This window comes from Rattus norvegicus, chromosome 3 (assembly GCF_021556685.1).
Source record: "Rattus norvegicus strain SHRSP/BbbUtx chromosome 3, alternate assembly SHRSP_T2T, whole genome shotgun sequence".
Taxonomy (NCBI): domain Eukaryota; kingdom Metazoa; phylum Chordata; class Mammalia; order Rodentia; family Muridae; genus Rattus; species Rattus norvegicus.
The window spans coordinates 72,445,949-72,465,889 of record NC_141536.1 but is presented as its reverse complement, the minus strand read 5'-3'; the positions used below and the strand labels follow the sequence as shown (position 1 = coordinate 72,465,889).

General features: G+C 39.0%; 1 pseudogene; it reads right to left on the bottom strand.

Moving 5' to 3' along the window:
- Positions 91-279, bottom strand: Olr585-ps (olfactory receptor pseudogene 585; annotated as a pseudogene).

The following is a 19,941-nucleotide window of genomic DNA, read 5'->3' as shown; positions in this document are numbered from 1 at the left end:
CCTATTAGTTAAATGTCTGAAACTTTTACAAAATTGCAGAATTGAAAATTGAAGGCAGTTAAGTCACACAATTATAGCAAAAAAACATCATTAACAGCTTGATTTTAGAGTGTGAAGTTGATCATCAATTCTAATTAGTGTGATCACTCCTAGATTTCCCAGCAAAATGGTGATATAAACATCCAGAAGCACCTTGAATGAAAACACTTTAATGTCATGGCTATTAGTAATTGCTCAAAGAAAAAAATTGAAATTGAAAAACCGTTCTCTTTCTTTGTTCTTTTGTTCTTGGTCTATACAATCATAAAAATTATCAGTGCTGTGATAGCATAGCACTTTTTGTCTGAATATGTGGAATTATTGGAGATCAAAACACAATTCCAGTGTTATTTAGTTTATTAAGGATATAAGTTTAACTGCAGAAGTAGCTCAGGTCAAAGGAATTTGGTAGACTTTACAAAAGCTTCTACTGTATTTACTTTTGTACCACATATTGAGTTACAAATGTAGATATAACTCATTATTTGTCTTACTTGTTTTACTATCCTCTACATATTATCAGTAAATGTGTTTAAATGAAATAGAAGTTCATCAAAATACAATATAATAGATAGAAAGTATCTAATAACAGACAAGCAATATAGAGCTACTTTTTCACTTATACGATAAGACAGGAGTTCTACTTTTCAATACAATAACTGCATTTGCTGTATTATTTGCTATATTATTAAAGTAATTATGAAGCATAGCCAAATTCTCACATAATAGATCAATTTTTCTCTGGAAATGTTAGTAGTTTTATAGCATTTACAGAAAATTAAAACAATTTATTTAAAAGTTTGGCCACTCCTCTTATATTGTGCACAATTTTTTAACTGCTGTGTTTATTTTTTTTAACCTGGGTCCAACTCTTCAGAAGAGTAAAGAAGCAAGAAAAATAATTATGAGCTGATTATTCTGGCGGACAAAGTGACTACACATTTCTTGGAAAATGTGGAAAGAAAAAAGAAGCTGTCCAAATTCCTGTTTCCTGTCTTAACATATAAATTTATGTGTTTACATCTTAAGATGTCTTTTGAGTTTCTTTGCTGTTGCATGAGAAAGCTAATGTGGAATGTATTGTCTAATCCCAACATTATGAAAGTAACGTTACATAAACTTGAGTTGTTATGTATTGCTATTCATAGCATTGATCATCTATTATTATCTGCATGAAATTAGAAGAAATTAATGTTTTCCATACCACATCACAGATTCACAGCTTTGAAAAGGAAACAGCATACTAATATTTGTCATAATAAATACTAAAATATTGTATATATTTACCAACCTTTTACAAGCAAGTGAAGGCCCTCAGATTCATCTAAAAATGTATGTCTCTGTTCTTTCGCTGGCATGATTCATGCAACTGCATAGCAGATGAGCCAGAGCCATGTATTCACTCATTTGTCAACTGTGTAGTTCATGTTTCAAATGAGTTACTGTGTTTTCTTCTAGCCTTGCAAGTATGTATTCCCAAACCTACCTGATTCCAGTGAGTCTTTCCATCTTTACCTGCAATTACAGAAAAAACTGGTTGATCACTTTTAATTTCAACTTGTACTGATGGGACATAATTTCCCTAAGGCCAAGACTTTCTATTTTGCTATATCCCAATTAGCTTCTGGGCTCAATATTTTCTAGGGAATATCCAACAACTACGTTCCTGGCTATCATCTTTATACTTTACACATGATACTATTGTTGATAAGGGATAGACACTTATTGAGAATTGCAATGACACTCAATGAAATAGACATTTCCCTATCCATAATTATATCCCTACTCTGCAGGCTTTACTTTACTTCTCCCATCTCTTAAATAATCTCCAACATTTCCAAGTTGGAGAAATAATAATCCTATACACTTTTTCATAATTGTCTGAATGTACTTTCAATTCCATCCTGAACATACCTATTTTAATTATTTTATGACTGATCAGACTCTTAAGCACTTGATAGATTCTTTTTAGTTTTTCATATCTCATTGCCCAAATCATCCTCTCATTACTATCATGGGTTTCCGCATAAGAAAGGGGTAATTTAAAAGTGTTTTGTTACATAATATCTGGCATTAACTTTGTGATTGCATGGAGATTATCTTTTTTTTTCAAAATATACATTAAGAAAATGTTTTTGTTTGTTTTTGTTGTTGCTGTCGTTTTAAAGGAGAATTTCTATATCCTAAAATGTTATCATTCCTAGCATCTTTTTTGAACTGGAAAATGAAATATTACAGGCAATCAAAAATCACCAAAATTTTCTATAAGGAATATTCACCTCTCAATATTGGTGGAATGCTTTGACTTCCATCTATTGCATTACGATAAAGAGCTAGCCTTGAAATCACTTCCTCAAGAAATTGCTCAACACTTTCATTTCTACAAATGATTTAAAAGAAACTCTTCATTCAGCAGTGGACTTTTTTGAACAAAATCTTTGATCTTTGTTGTAAATAACTATGGATATGCTAGTAAAAATGATCAGTTTGTTTATTTTCAAACAAGTATAGTCACATTAACTGATCTCCATGTATACCGGATATCCAGACATTACCTTGTATTTCCATCTTTAACAACTTCATTATATGGAAAGAAAAATTTATGTGAAAAAACAATGCTTCTTTTTTTATAATTATTATTAACTTGAGTATTTCTTATATACATTTCGAGTGTTATTCCCTTTCCCGGTTTCCGGGCAAACATCCCAATCCCCCCTCCCCTTCCTTATGGGTGTTCCCCTCCCAACCCTCCCCCCATTGCCGCCCTCCCCCCATAGACTAGTTCACTGGGGGTTCAGTCTTAGCAGGACCCAGGGCTTCCCCTTCCACTGGTGCTCTTACTAGGATATTCATTGCTACCTATGGGGTCAGAGTCCAGGGTCAGTCCATGTATAGTCTTTAGGTAGTGGCTTAGTCCCTGGAAGCTCTGGTTGCTTGACATTGTTGTACTTTTGGGGTCTTGAGCCCCTTCAAGCTCTTCCAGTTCTTTCTCTGATTCCTTCAATAGGGGACCTATTCTCAGTTCAGTGGTTTGCTGCTGGCATTCGCCTCTGTATTTGCTGTATTCTGGCTGTGTCTCTCAGGAGCGATCTACATCCGGCTCCTGTCGGTCTGCACTTCTTTGCTTCATCCATCTTGTCTAATTGGGTGGCTGTATATGTATGGGCCACATGTGGGGCAGGCTCTGAATGGGTGTTCCTTCAGTCTCTGTTTTAATCTTTGCCTCTCCCTTCCCTGCCAAGGGTATTCTTTTTCCTCATTTAAAGAAGGAGTGAAGCATTCACATTTTGATCATCCGTCTTGAGTTTCGTTTGTTCTAGGGATCTAGGGTAATTCAAGCATTTGGGCTAATAGCCACTTATCAATGAGTGCATACCATGTATGTCTTTCTGTGATTGGGTTAGCTCACTCAGGATGATATTTTCCAGTTCCAACCATTTGCCTACGAATTTCATAAACTCGTTGTTTTTGATACCTGAGTAATATTCCATTGTGTAGATGTACCACATTTTCTGTATCCATTCCTCTGTTGAAGGGCATCTGGGTTCTTTCCATTTTCTGGCTATTATGAATAAAGCTGCGATGAACATAGTGGAGCACGTGTCTCTTTTATATGTTGAGGAATCTTTTGGGTATATGCCCAAGAGAGGTATAGCTGGATCCTCAGGCAGTTCAATGTCCAATTTTCTGAGGAACCTCCAGACTGATTTCCAGAATGGTTTTACCAGTCTGCAATCCCACCAACAATGGAGGAGTGTTCCTCTTTCTCCACATCCTCGCCAGCATCTGCTGTCACCTGAGTTTTTGATCTTAGCCAATCGCACTGGTGTGAGGTGAAATATCAGGGTTGTTTTGATTTGCATTTCCCTTATGACTAAAGATGTTGAACATTTCTTTAGGTGTTTCTCAGCCATTCAGCATTCCTCAGCTGTGAATTCTTTGTTTAGCTCTGAACCCCAATTTTAATAGGGTTGTTTCCCTGCGGTCTAACTTCTTGAGTTCTTTGTATATTTTGGATATAAGGCCTCTATCTGTTGTAGGATTGGTAAAGATCTTTTCCCAATCTGTTGGTTGCCGTTTTGTCCTAACCACAGTGTCCTTTGCCTTACAGAAGCTTTGCAGTTTTATGAGATCCCATTTGTCGATTCTTGATCTTAGAGCATAAGCCATTGGTGTTTTGTTCAGGAAATTTTTTCCAGTGCCCATGTGTTGCAGATGCTTCCCTAGTTTTTCTTCTATTAGTTTGAGTGTGTCTGGTTTGATGTGGAGGTCCTTGATCCACTTGGACTTAAGCTTTGTACAGGGTGATAAGGATGGATCGATCTGCATTCTTCTTCATGTTGCCCTCCACTTGAACCAGCACCATTTGCTGAAAATGCTATCTTTTTTCCATTGGATGGTTTTGGCTCCTTTATCAAAAATCAAGTGACCATAGGTGTGTGGGTTCATTTCTGGGTCTTCAATTCTATTCCATTGGTCTATCTGTCTGTCTCTGTACCAATACCATGCAGTTTTTATCACTATTGCTCTGTAATACTGCTTGAGTTCAGGGATAGTGATTCCCCCTGAAGTCCTTTTATTGTTGAGGATAGCTTTAGCTATCCTGGGTTTTTTGTTATTCCAGATGAATTTGCAAATTGTTCTGTCTAACTCTTTGAAGAATTGGATTGGTATTTTGATGGGGATTGCATTGAATCTGTACATTGCTTTTGGTAAAATGGCCATTTTTACTATATTAATCCTGCCAATCCATGAGCATGGGAGATCTTTCCATCTTCTGAGGTTTTCTTCAATCTCTTTCCTCAGTGTCTTGAAGTTCTTATTGTACAGATCTTTTACTTGCTTGGTTGAAGTCACTCCGAGGTACTTTATATTATTTGGGTCTATTATGAAGGGTGTCGTTTCCCTAATTTCTTTCTCGGCTTGTTTCTCTTTTGTATAGAGGAAGGCAACTGATTTATTTGAGTTAATTTTATACCCAGCCACTTTGCTGAAGTTGTTTATCAGCTTTAGTAGTTCTCTGGTGGAACTTTTGGGATCACTTAAATATACTATCATGTCATCTGCAAATAGTGATATTTTGACCTCTTCTTTTCCGATCTGTATCCCTTTGATCTCCTTTTGTTGTCTGATTGCTCTGGCTAGAACTTCAAGAACTGTATTGAATAAGTAGGGAGAGAGTGGGCAGCCTTGTCTAGTCCCTGATTTTAGTGGGATTGCTTCAAGTTTCTCTCCATTTAGTTTAATGTTAGCAACTGGTTTGCTGTATATGGCTTTTACTATGTTTAGGTATGGGCCTTGAATTCCTATTCTTTCCAGGACTTTTATCATGAAGGGGTGTTGAATTTGTCAAATGCTTTCTCAGCATCTAATGAAATGATCATGTGGTTCTGTTCTTTCAGTTTGTTGATATAATGGATCACGTTGATGGTTTTCCGTATATTAAACCATCCCTGCATGCCTGGGATGAAGCCTACTTGATCATGGTGGATGATTGTTTTGATGTGCTCTTGAATTCGGTTTGCCAGAATTTTATTGAGTATTTTTGCGTCGATATTCCTAAGGGAAATTGGTCTGAAGTTCTCTTTCTTTGATGTGTCTTTGTGTGGTTTAGGTATAAGAGTAATTGTGGCTTCATAGAAGGAATTCGGTAGGGCTCCATCTGTTTCAATTTTGTGGAATAGTTTGGATAATATTGGTATGAGGTCTTCTATGAAGGTTTGATAGAATTCTGCACTAAACCCGTCTGGACCTGGGCTCTTTTTGTTTGGGAGACCTTTAATGACTGCTTCTATTTCCTTAGGAGTTATGGGGTTGTTTAACTGGTTTATCTGTTCCTGATTTAACTTCGATACCTGGTATCTATCTAGGAAATTGTCCATTTCCTGAAGATTTTCAAATTTTGTTGAATATAGGTTTTTATAGTAAGATCTGATGATTTTTTGAATTTCCTCTGAATCTGTAGTTATGTCTCCCTTTTCATTTCTGATTTTGTTAATTTGGACGCACTCTCTGTGTCCTCTCGTTAGTCTGGCTAAGGGTTTATCTATCTTGTTGATTTTCTCAAAGAACCAACTTTTGGTTCTGTTGATTCTTTCTATGGTCCTTTTTGTTTCTACTTGGTTGATTTCAGCTCTGAGTTTGATTATTTCCTGCCTTCTACTCCTCCTGGGTGTATTTGCTTCTTTTTGTTCTAGAGCTTTTAGGTGTGCTGTCAAGCTGCTGACACATGCTCTTTCCTGTTTCTTTCTGCAGGCACTCAGCGCTATGAGTTTTCCTCTTAGCACAGCTTTCATTGTGTCCCATAAGTTTGAGTATGTTGTATCTTCATTTTCATTAAATTCTAAAAAGTTTTTAATTTCTTTCTTTATTTCTTCCTTGACCAGGTTATCATTGAGTAGAGCATTGTTCAATTTCCACGTATATGTGGGCATTCTTCCCTTATTTTTATTGAAGACCAGTTTTAGGCCGTGGTGGTCCGATAGCACGCATGGGATTATTTCTATCTTTCTGTACCTGTTGAGTCCCGTTTTTTGACCAATTATATGATCAATTTTGGAGAAAGTACCATGAGGAGCTGAGAAGAAGGTATATCCTTTTGCTTTAGGATAGAATGTTCTATAAATATCCGTTAAGTCCATTTGGCTCATGACTTCTCTTAGTCTGTCGACATCACTGTTTAATTTCTGTTTCCATGATCTGTCCATTGATGAGAGTGGGGTGTTGAAATCTCCCACTATTATTGTGTGAGGTGCAATGTGTGTTTTGAGCTTTAGTAAGGTTTCTTTTACGTATGTAGGTGCCCTTGTATTTGGGGCATAGATATTTAGGATTGAGAGTTCATCTTGGTGGATTTTTCCTTTGATGAATATGAAGTGTCCTTCCTTATCTTTTTTGATGACTTTTAGTTGGAAATTGATTTTATTTGATATTAGAATGGCTACTCCAGCTTGCTTCTTCTGACCATTTGCTTGGAAAGTTGTTTTCCAGCCTTTCACTCTGAGGTGGTGTCTGTCTTTGTCTCTGAGGTGTGTTTCCTGTAGGCAGCAGAATGCAGGGTCCTCGTTGCATATCCAGTTTGTTAATCTATGTCTTTTTATTGGGGAGTTGAGGCCATTGATATTGAGAGATATTAAGGAATAGTGATTATTGCTTCCCGTTATATTCATATTTGGATGTGAGGTTATGTTTGTGTGCTTTCATTCTCTTTGTTTTGTTGCCAAGACGATTAGTTTCTTGCTTCTTCTAGGGTATAGCTTGCCTCCTTATGTTGGGCTTTACCATTTATTATCCTTTGTAGTGCTGGATTTGTAGAAAGATATTGTGTAAATTTGGTTTTGTCATGGAATATCTTGGTTTCTCCATCAATGTTAATTGAGAGTTTTGCTGGATACAGTAACCTGGGCTGGCATTTGTGTTCTCTTAGGGTCTGTATAACATCAGTCCAGGATCTTCTGGCCTTCATAGTTTCTGGCGAGAAGTCTGGTGTGATTCTGATAGGTCTCCCCTTATATGTTACTTGACCTTTTTCCCTTACTGCTTTTAATATTCTTTCTTTATTTTGTGCGTTTGGTGTTTTGACAATTATGTGACGGGAGGTGTTTCTTTTCTGGTCCAATCTATTTGGAGTTCTGTAGGCTTCTTGTATGTCTATGGGTATCTCTTTTTTTAGGTTAGGAAAGTTTTCTTCTATGATTTTGTTGAAGATATTTACTGGTCCTTTGAGCTGGGAGTCTTCACTCTCTTCTATACCTATTATCCTTAGGTTTGATCTTCTCATTGAGTCCTGGATTTCCTGTATGTTTTGGACCAGTAGCTTTTTCCGCTTTACATTATCTTTGACAGTTGAGTCAATGATTTCTATGGAATCTTCTGCTCCTGAGATTCTCTCTTCCATCTCTTGTATTCTGTTGGTGAAGCTTGTATCTACAGCTCCTTGTCTCTTCTTTTGGTTTTCTATATCCAGGGTTGTTTCCATGTGTTCTTTCTTGATTGCTTCTATTTCCATTTTTAATTCCTTCAACTGTTTGATTGTGTTTTCCTGGAATTCTTTCAGGGATTTTTGCGATTCCTCTCTGTAGGCTTCTACTTGTTTATTAATGTTTTCCTGTGTTTCCCTAAGTGTGTTCATGTCTTTCTTGAAGTCCTCCAGCATCATGATCAAATATGATTTTGAAACTAGATCTTGCTTTTCTGGTGTGTTTGGATATTCCATGTTTGTTTTGGTGGGAGAATTGGGCTCCGATGATGCCACGTAGTCTTGGTTTCTGTTGCTTGGGTTCCTGCGCTTGCCTCTAGCCATCAGATTATCTCTAGTGTTACTTTGTTCTGCTGTTTCTGACAGTGGCTAGACTGTCCTATAAGCCTGTGTGTCAGGAGTGCTGTAGACCTGTTTTCCTCTCTTTCAGTCAGTTATGGGGACAGAGTGTTCTGCTTTTGGGCGTGTAGTTTTTCCTCTCTACAGGTCTTCAGCTGTTCCTGTGGGCCTGTGTCTTGAGTTCACCAGGCAGCTTTCTTGCAGCAGAAAATTTGGTCTTACCTGTGGTCCCGAGGCTCAAGTTTGCTCGTGGGGTGCTGCCCAGGGGCTCTCTGCAGCGGCAGCAACCAGGAAGACCTGTGCCGCCCCTTCCGGGAGCTTCAGTGCACCAGGGTTCCAGATGGTCTTTGGCTTTTTCCTCTGGCGTCCGAGATGTGTGTGCAGGGAGCAGTCTCTTCTGGTTTCCCAGGCTTGTCTGCCTCTCTGAAGGTTTAGCTCTCCCTCCCACGGGATTTGGGTGCAGAGAACTGTTTATCCTGTCTGTTTCCTTCAGGGTCTGGCGGTGTCTCTGGCAGGGGTCCTGCCGCTCCTGGGCCCTCCCCCACGGGAGCCCAGAGGCCTTATACAGTTTCCTCTTGGGCCAGGGATGTGGGCAGGGGTGAGCAGTGTTGGTGGTCTCTTCCGCTCTGCAGCTTCAGGAGTGCCCACCTGACCAGGCGGTTGGGTCTCTCTCTCACCGGGTCTGGGAGCAGAGAGCTGCTGCGGGCTGGGATCCGCGGGTGTGGGACTTCCGGTAAACACAGAACGTGCCAGGTCCTAGAGAAATTCTGCTTCCGTGTGTCCCAAGCTCACCAGGCAGCTTTCTTGCAGCAGAAAATTTGGTCTTACCTGTGGTCCCGAGTCGCAGATTCGCTCGTGGGGTGCTGCCCAGGGGCTCTCTGCAGCGGCAGCAACCAGGAAAAAACAATGCTTCTTTATCCTGTTTGTCTTACTACAACGCACCTGTTCTCCAAATATTTCTAATATTTGACTGAGTGAAGACAAACTCCTATACAAATGGTGGTGGTGTTAGTAGTAGTAGTATTTTTGACAGTATAATAAAATATTTATTTTGCATTTAAAATAAGAAATAGTGGTCTATATAATAATCTTATGTATCTAATATAATGATATGTTTTTCCAAGTCCCCTTGTTGTACCAGCAAGTAACCACTGCAGCTTAAGTATACAAGGAAATTGTAGTGATAGGTTTGAAAATAAAATATAATTTCCATTTGATTTTATGAGTTATTTTCCACTTTTCCTGCTTACTAAATATATCATTTATATTCTAAATAATATCTTCCTTCACATTCTCTACCTTTGTCAATGATTCCAAAAAAATTAATCACCCCTAAATGTACTATTTTATGAAGCCATTTTCTATTTTAACACATTATTCTTTAAAACATTAAACATATAGTTAACATATTTTTTCATATTCACACTAATTCCTTCCCTCATATCTTTATCATATACTCATTTATGTCTTCATGTTCTCTTGCTTGATTTTTGTTATTGTTGTCTTGATAGCATGTTAAATTTTATTCATGTTTTCAGGATATATTTTAGGTATGGAGATATACCTAGATGATGCTTGACCAACCAGAGGCCATATCCTTAAAGAAAACTGGCTCACTATCTTCCAGCAGCCACTGACTCTCTGTCTCTTGACCGAGTACATGAGGACTTCCTTGCTTTACATTGGGATGTTGAGTGACTTGATCCTGTGCCAACAACCATAACCGTTGAATTAATGATGACATGGGTCTTTTAGATCCAGAATATATTGTTTTACCCCAGGCTGCTCCAGCCACCAGTTCAAATCCTGTCCATTCATGAACCTTGGAAGAAAGTCATAGGGTATCCAGTTCTCATTTAGTGAATAATTTTATTAGGTACAGTGTTTTATCTATTTATGCATTGACTTTATATTTTACTTATAAAGTTCACTATAGAATATTTTCACAAAAATGAAACACAACTGTTAGAAAGAGCCAGTGTATCTGAAAACAGTTCCAGGACTTTACAAAGTCTTCTTGAGTGGTACAAAGGAAAAACAATGCTCTCCCAATTGTACTTAGTTATTAACTACTGAGGGAAAGAAGAATATTGCAATTTTATATTTGAAAACTTAGGGTGACATCACAGAAACAATGTGAGATGGAAAAAAGTCCTTCTGGGAAAATCTCTACACTTCTGAGTGTTGTGGAATGGTGTTTTCAGAGTTCATAGCATTATGGCAGCTTTGGTTTTTTTCAACTGTTAAACACATCGATGCATTCATCTAAGAGCTAATAGATTACTTAAAGTTAAAGAGCATTCTGGGATGTGGTCCTTGTTTAGATTTGTCCCACCATGCCAGTTCTGTCTTAATAGTGATGCCAAGAAGTGCTCGACAACAACATGATATGGTTTTCCCCTGAGAGTCTCTGCCAGAACCTGACCATGTAGATGCAGATGCTTGCAATCAACCATCAGACTGAGCACAGGGACCCCAAGGGAGAAGTTAGGGGAAACACTGAAGGAGATAAAAGGGTTTGCAACTCCATAGGATAAACAAGAATGCCAACCAACCAGAACCCCAGAGCTCCCAGGGAATAAACCACCAACCAAAGAGTACACATGGAGGGACCCATGGATTCAGTTACTTACGTAGCAGAGGATTGAGTTATCTGGCATTAATGGGAAGGAAATCCCTTGGTCCTGTGGAGAGTTGATCCCCCAGTGTAGGGGAATGTTAGGGCAATGAGATGGGAGTGGAAGAGTGGGTGTGGGAGTTTCCTCATAGAGGCAGCAGGGAGGGGGAGGGGATAAGGGGTTTGCAGAGGGGAAATCTGGAAGGGGAAAATATTTGAAATATAAATATATAAAATAACCAATAAAAATGGTGAGCAAATTAGTTCATTACTTTAAAAGTACTTGTTCTTTACAGATATACTCATTTTTTACTAGTATACTATCACATTGACAAAAAAACTGCTCTGTTTATACAGTACTTAAAAATAAAGGGAGGATTAATATCTCCCTCCCTCCAGTGGAAGTCCCTCCTGGCCTATAGAGGTGGCCAATTCAATCTCCAATCCCCAGTTTGTAGGAGTCTTAGCTAGCGTGATCCACATAGACTTACAGAAGCCTCCTATGCTAAGTCTCCAGTAAGTCCCAGATTTGCCCCACACTAATTTCCATTCTGTCTCCAAGACCTCTCCCACATACCCTGCTGGCAGTAATCTCAGATAGACTGTCTGCAACCTCCTCCATCCCATATTGCCAGCTAGTCCCAGAGTTGCCCAAAATGCCCTCACACACATCTGATCCATCCTTTTCTCCTCCTGACTCATTTCTCATCCAGTTTCCTTCCGTGGGGCACCTCCAATGACTACTTTGTCTTTCTTTGTGAGATCCATGCAACCTTCTTGAGACAAATTTATTACCCAGTTTCCTAGGGTCTGTTGATCAGAAGATGATTGTTTCTTTAAGTGCTTTTCAGCCATTAGACATTCTTAGCATGCTCCGTGTAACCTGTATTTGTAAAACTATTCCCAGTAAAACTGCTATACATACCCTTCACACACCACCTCCCTCCATCCTTTCCCCCATCCTCCGGTTACTCATAAGTAGCCTCTCTTTCATGTGCTGTTCTTGTGTGAACTGGGTATATCCTCATTCTGTCAAATCCTCCAGTATATCACTTTGCCTGCTGCTAAATTGGACATTGCTGTCCAACATGGCTTATGGCTTCTACAAACTAACTTTACCTTCACTGTTAGGGATTAAAGGTGTGTACTAACATAACATGCTGTAATCCTGGGAATGTCTGCGTTCTGTCTGGATCATTTCTTTGGATATGATTCCTTGGCTGAAAAGCCATATTGTTGGATTAAATGTTCTCTACAGATAACGAGAAAAACCTTTCCAGAAGATTTGATCAGAACTTTTCTTAACCAAAGCTTATTTGTCAACCCTAGCTTACAAGTTTTTATTTTTCCACCAATACAAAGGTTTTACTTTAGTGGCTCTTGTCCCTTGATAATCACACCTAATTATTCAGCTACAGTTGAATACACTAAATACCACAGATTCTTCATACAAATGGCCCAGGACAGTCTTTTCTTACTTGTGAAACTTCAGAGGTCAGTCCTTTATCATCTGCACTGCTTCCTCTGCTTAGCCCTTACACCACAGCTGAGTGAGGTCTCAACACTCAATGGCTAATTTTTTTCTTCAGAAAGTTTCAGTAGACTTCAAAGTCATCCACTATCCTCTCTAAAACGACAAGGTCAGGTCTGTCTCAACAATATTACACCATCCTGGTTCAAATTTCTGTCCTAGCTATGATTACTATTGCTGTGATAAAAACCTATAACTTACTAAAGTAGGGGAGGAAAATGTTTATTTGGGTTTTGCTTCCTCATTACTGATAATCAGGGAAGGAAGTCAGGGAAGAAGTTGACCAGCACCAGAACTTGGAAACAGAAGCTGACATAAAAGTTAATTATTAATATTCTCTATATGTTAATTAGTGCTGGAAATTAATGTGGTGTGAGTCACTCATTAACCAGCTTGTCCCCCAAATAATTACACAGCGACCTTTTACTATTTCAGAGCTTAGGCCTTAGCTGACAGACTCTCAATTAGTTAATTGAACCACATTGCACTATCTTCATTATATTCATACAATATGTATTATAAATCATATGAATATAATATATAAATATATATCACATTATATTTGAAGCATCATAAATAGAAGGTATTGAAGAAAAATAATCAAAAAGAGAGCACAACGGAGCACTACAACTTTGATTCAACTAAAAAAATCCAAAATTATTAAGTAGCAATCACTAAATCATTTAGGGCCAGAACATCCAGAAATTTAGATCATGACTAAACACACATAGTATTGAGTTAATGTGTTTAAAGAAAGAGATAAATAAACAAATGAAGACAGAAAACCTATTCAAAGACATTATGAGATAGACTTTCATTTCTGGACAAAGAAATTAACAGGAATAGGAAAGACACTTATGACTCCAGAAGGGCAAGGCTAAAGTAGAATGTTGATCTCATAAATCACAGCAATCGGGCCAGAAGTATAAATAAAAAGATGGTTACAAGTTTTAAAAGAGTCCACATCAAATGCAAGGTCATCTGCAGAAGTTGTGGGACTGGGTGGGGTTTGGGAGGGGCAGTTTATGGCTGGTAAAGGCATGGCCTCAAGGAAAACGGGTGGAGTCGTGCATTAGAAAATGGAGCTCAGGGTATGGTTGCAGTTTCCTCCTGTTTGATGTGTTTTAACGGTATTTGATGGTCATATAGTATATAATGGGTTCTTATCTGGGATCCACAGAATTGGTGTCGCCTCTAGGAAACCCAAAAGTTCAGAACATTTTAAACAGCTAAATAACATCCCATTGTGTAAACCTAAAATCCCAGTACTTTACTCAGTTATTAGGTATCTAGTCTGTTTGCAAATTTTTGGTTCCTAAGAATAGAGAAGCAACATTAATGATGGGCAAAAAATTCTGCAGTAAGATATAGTCTTTGGAGGATATGGTTTGTCTTAGCTTCTATTTTATTGTGGTACAAGGGACAGCACGACCAACGTGTCTTATATTTAATTGTAAGATTCTTATAATATCTAAGGTATAATTCATGAACATTATATGTACTGGCTGCTTTTTATGTGTCAACTTGACAAAAGCTGGAGTTATCACAGAGGAAGAAGCCTCCCTTGAGGAAATGCCTCCATGAGATCCCGTTGTAAGCCATTGTCTCAATTAGTGATCAAGTGTAGGAGGGCCCATTTTGGTGGTGCCATCCCTGGGCTGGTAGTCTTGGGATCTATAAGACAGCAAGCTGAGCAAGTCATGGGAGGCAAGCCAATAAGTAGCATTCCTCCATGGCTTATGCATCCACTGCTGCCTCCAAGTTCCTATGCTATGTGTGTTCCTGTCTTGACTTCATTTGGTGATGAACAGCAACGTGGAAATATAAGTTGAATAAACCCTTTCCACACCAGCTGGCTTCTTGGTTTTGTTCTGTGCAGGAATACAAACCCTGACTAAGACATTAAGTCAATAATCATGTTTTTAGTCAGGCATGGAACTGGAGCAGTATCTTGGAGCTTATATTTCATGTATAAGCATATGGCAAAAAGATCAAGACTGTGTCTGGCCTGGGCTATTAAAACTTCAAAACCCTGTCCTAATGGCATGCTTCCTCCCTGGAAATGATTAAACATCTCAGACTATTGCCAAAACTATTTTCTTGCCATAAACCAAGTAAAATGCCTTCTGCTTTTATGATAACACAGATATCTCATTGAACATTGGAATCTTGATCTTGTGCCTAATTAGCCCCTTCATCCTTACTGACCTCATCCTGGTACTGTAGTGTTCATGGTACTAACAGGTACTCTGTTTATTATTAAGGAGAAATGTAATCACTAAACTAAGTAAAAAGTCTGAGACTTTTTATATGAAATGATGATACAAAAGTGTCAAGATGTTCTGATAGTTATCACCTACTCTAACTGGATCTGCGTTCACTCCACAGGATGTAATTCATGTCCAAAACTGTATTGGTGCCCATGAAACGTAGACTGAATAGGCCATGGGGATAGGGGAAAACTAAATACTATTATTCTACTATAGGAACATAGCTATAGAAGGATTTCTAGTGACATCCTACCATATTCATAGACAAATCCCTCAATCAGCCATCATCAGAGAAGTTTTCACATACTGTAGATGGGAACTTGAAAAGAGAACCACAACTAGGTAACATGTAAACACTGAAAAATTTGTAGCATACTGTCCTAAATTGGATCTTATAATCAAAATTTCTCAGATCTCAGGGAGCAGAGCAGAAAAGACAGAAAGATGTTCCTACCCATAGTAGAAGGACTTCTCTTTGAAACAGTGTCTCCTCAAAACTAAAGGTCTGATGTATATAAGAAAAACTGCCACAAAAATTGGCACCAACACAGGGACCGCACAGGTTCAAAACAGGATGAGGTCCCAGAGTTCAGAAGGACTCAAACAAAGAAACTATCTGGAATCGGTATGTGATTTCAAGGGAATATAATTAATCTTCATCAGTGAAGTTTGAGTATGTTCACCACAGTTAATGGAGGCACTATGCCTACAATGCAGTAGATGGCCAACAAAAAAGGAAATCAATGTTTTTCTAAAATTGCTTAATAGGAATATTTTAATAGAATTTTACTTCTATATGATGGTTGTTAAATTTGTGTTTTTTTTTTATATTGTGTGTATGTGTGTGTATTTCTTATCTGCTTTTTTCTCTTTTTTATTCCTTTTGTTTGCCTGATTTTTGATTGATGAGAGAACAAGATGAGGGGGGGTATGTTCTATGTTTATCTATACTGAGTGCATGGAAGTTAGGAGAAGAACTGGGAGACAGGAAATATGACCTGAATAAGTTGCATAGAAAATGTTATTTAAAAAATATCTGTGGCGATCCCTTCAGATTCCATATCCCCAATGTAATAAGTCATATCTAAGGTCACCCTCATTGGTTTTTAGGTCCCACCTGTATCCCAGGTATCTGCCTCCTCCTGGGGATGTCACCTCACCACCTCACCACCTCACCTGAATCAGTTTAAGAATTCCATTCATTTTCATGGTTATCTAGCCATTTCTCCTGTCCTTCTCCATACCAGATCCTGAATCCCCCATTCTTTTCTGTGTCCCCTTTTCTCCCTCAATTACCATCTGTCTCTTCCCCTTCTAAGTGAGAGTCAAGCTTCCTTGCTTGGTCCTTCCTTCTGGTTTAGAATATTTGAGTCTGTGGTATCTAACATGCAGAAACCCCAGTGGAGTGACAGTAACCCATCCACAAAACTTTCAACCCAAAATTTATCTTCTCTATAAGTAATGCAGGATGAGGGAGGGAGCAGAGATTAAACGAATGGCCAATCAATAACAGGCCCAACTTGACACACATACCATGAGCTAGCACTAATCTCTAAGACTATTAATGATACTCTGTTATGCATACTAACAGGAGCAGGTTGTCCTTTTAGAGACGCCACCTAACAGCTGACCAAGAAAGATACAGACACCCACAGACAGTTAATGTAGCTGGAATAACTCTATGGAAAAATAGGAAGAAGGACTATGGTCCCAAAAGGGATAGGAACTCCACCGAAAGAGAAGCAGAGTTAACTATTCTGGACCATTGGGGCTCTCAGAGTCTGAATCACCATCCAAAGGACATACACAGGATGGACCTAGGCCTCCTTGCTCATACATAGCAGATAATGCTGCTTGATGTTTGTATGCACCCTGAATAACTGGAACAGGTGCTATCTCAAAATATGTTAACTGTCTGTGGGATATATTCTAATATGGGCTGCCTTGTCTGGCGTCAGAGGAAAAGGGAGTGACTAGTCTTACAGAAGAGATTTTAGTGCTAGGGTGATGGGAATACCCAAGGGGGCACCCACCTGCTCCCATGAAAAGGCAAAGGGGATGGGGGAAGGATTGTGGGAGGAGGTGACCTGGAGGGGAGCAGTGAGCAAGACAAAAAGTGAATAACCAGAAGAATTTCAATTAAATTTTTTAAAAAGGCTATGGATATAATAGAGAAAAGAGTGACATGTGGGAGATTTCAGGGGAGAAGAGTTGAGGGAGAATTAACTGCATTATCTCAAAAACTAAATGAAATAATTTAGACACACTGCTTCTAGTGCTTCTAATATATCTGAATTACTGAAGTTCTGAAATAATAACAACCAGAGCTTAGTTAAAAAATGAAGAGACTTTTAAAGTTTTTTATGATATACTAATATAAAATACACCTTAAAAAGTTAATTATCGAGACCCCGTGAGAGAGAGACCCAACCGCCTGGTCAGGTGGGCACTCCTGAGGCTGAAGAGCGGAGGAGACCACCAACACTGCTCACCCCTGCCCACATCCCTGGCCCAAGAGGAAACTGTATAAGGCCTCTGGGCTCCCGTGGGGGAGGGCCCAGGAGCGGCAGGACCCCTGCCAGAGACACCGCCAGACCCTGAAGGAAACAGACCGGATAAACAGTTCTCTGCACCCAAATCCCGTGGGAGGGAGAGCTAAACCTTCAGAGAGGCAGACAAGCCTGGGAAACCAGAAGAGACTGCTCCCTGCACACACACCTCGGACGCCAGAGGAAAAAGCCAAAGACCATCTGGAACCCTTGTGCACTGAAGCTCCCGGAAGGGGCGGCACAGGTCTTCCTGGTTGCTGCCGCTGCAGAGAGCCCCTGGGCAGCACCCCACGAGCGAACCTGAGCCTCGGGACCACAGGTAAGACCAAATTTTCTGCTGCAAGAAAGCTGCCTGGTGAACTCAAGACACAGGCCCACAGGAACAGCTGAAGACCTGTAGAGAGGAAAAACTACACGCCCGAAAGCAGAACACTCTGTCCCCATAACTGACTGAAAGAGAGGAAAACAGGTCTACAGCACTCCTGACACACAGGCTTATAGGACAGTCTAGCCACTGTCAGAAATAGCAGAACAAAGTAACACTAGAGATAATCTGATGGCTAGAGGCAAGCACAGGAACCCAAGCAACAGAAACCAAAACTACATGGCATCATCGGAGCCCAATTCTCCCACCAAAACAAACATGGAATATCCAAACACACCAGAAAAGCAAGATCTAGTTTCAAAATCATATTTGATCATGATGCTGGAGGACTTCAAGAAAGACATGAACACACTTAGGGAAACACAGGAAAACATTAATAAACAAGTAGAAGCCTACAGAGAGGAATCGCAAAAATCCCTGAAAGAATTCCAGGAAAACACAATCAAACAGTTGAAGGAATTAAAAATGGAAATAGAAGCAATCAAGAAAGAACACATGGAAACAACCCTGGATATAGAAAACCAAAAGAAGAGACAAGGAGCTGTAGATACAAGCTTCACCAACAGAATACAAGAGATGGAAGAGAGAATCTCAGGAGCAGAAGATTCCATAGAAATCATTGACTCAACTGTCAAAGATAATGTAAAGCGGAAAAAGCTACTGGTCCAAAACATACAGGAAATCCAGGACTCAATGAGAAGATCAAACCTAAGGATAATAGGTATAGAAGAGAGTGAAGACTCCCAACTCAAAGGACCAGTAAATATCTTCAACAAAATCATAGAAAAAAACTTCCCTAACCTAAAAAAAGAGATACCCATAGACATACAAGAAGCCTACAGAACTCCAAATAGATTGGACCAGAAAAGAAACACCTCCCGTCACATAATTGTCAAAACATCAAACGCACAAAATAAAGAAAGAATATTAAAAGCAGTAAGGGAAAAAGGTCAAGTAACATATAAGGGGAGACCTATCAGAATCACACCAGACTTCTCGCCAGAAACTATGAAGGCCAGAAGATCCTGGACTGATGTTATACAGACCCTAAGAGAACACAAATGCCAGCCCAGGTTACTGTATCCAGCAAAACTCTCAATTAACATTGATGGAGAAACCAAGATATTCCATGACAAAACCAAATTTACACAATATCTTTCCACAAATCCAGCACTACAAAGGATAATAAATGGTAAAGCCCAACATAAGAAGGCAAGCTATACCCTAGAAGAAGCAAGAAACTAATCGTCTTGGCAACAAAACAAAGAGAATGAAAGCACACAAACATAACCTCACATCCAAATATGAATATAACGGGAAGCAATAATCACTATTACTTAATATCTCTCAATATCAATGGCCTCAACTCCCCAATAAAAAGACATAGATTAACAAACTGGATACGCAATGAGGACCCTGCATTCTGCTGCCTACAGGAAACACACCTCAGAGACAAAGACAGACACTACCTCAGAGTGAAAGGCTGGAAAACAACTTTCCAAGCAAATGGTCAGAAGAAGAAAGCTGGAGTAGCCATTCTAATATCAAATGAAATCAATTTTCAATTAAAAGTCATCAAAAAAGATAAGGAAGGACACTTCATATTCATCAAAGGAAAAATCAATCAAGATGAACTCTCAATCCTAAATATCTATGCCCCAAATACAAGGGCACCTACATACGTAAAAGAAACCTTACTAAAGCTCAAAACACACATTGCACCTCACACAATAATAGTGGGAGATTTCAACACCCCACTCTCATCAATGGACAGATCATGGAAACAGAAATTAAACAGAGATGTCGACAGACTAAGAGAAGTCATGAGCCAAATGGACTTAACGTATATTTATAGAACATTCTATCCTAAAGCAAAAGGATATACCTTCTTCTCAGCTCCTCATGGTACTTTCTCCAAAATTGACCATATAATTGGTCAAAAAACGGGCCTCAACAGGTACAGAAAGATAGAAATAATCCCATGCGTGCTATCGGACCACCACGGCCTAAAACTGGTCTTCAATAACAATAAGGGAAGAATGCCCACATATACGTGGAAATTGAACAATGCTCTACTCAATGATAACCTGGTCAAGGAAGAAATAAAGAAAGAAATTAAAAACTTTTTAGAATTTAATGAAAATGAAGATACAACATACTCAAACTTATGGGACACAATGAAAGCTGTGCTAAGAGGAAAACACATAGCGCTGAGTGCCTGCAGAAAGAAACA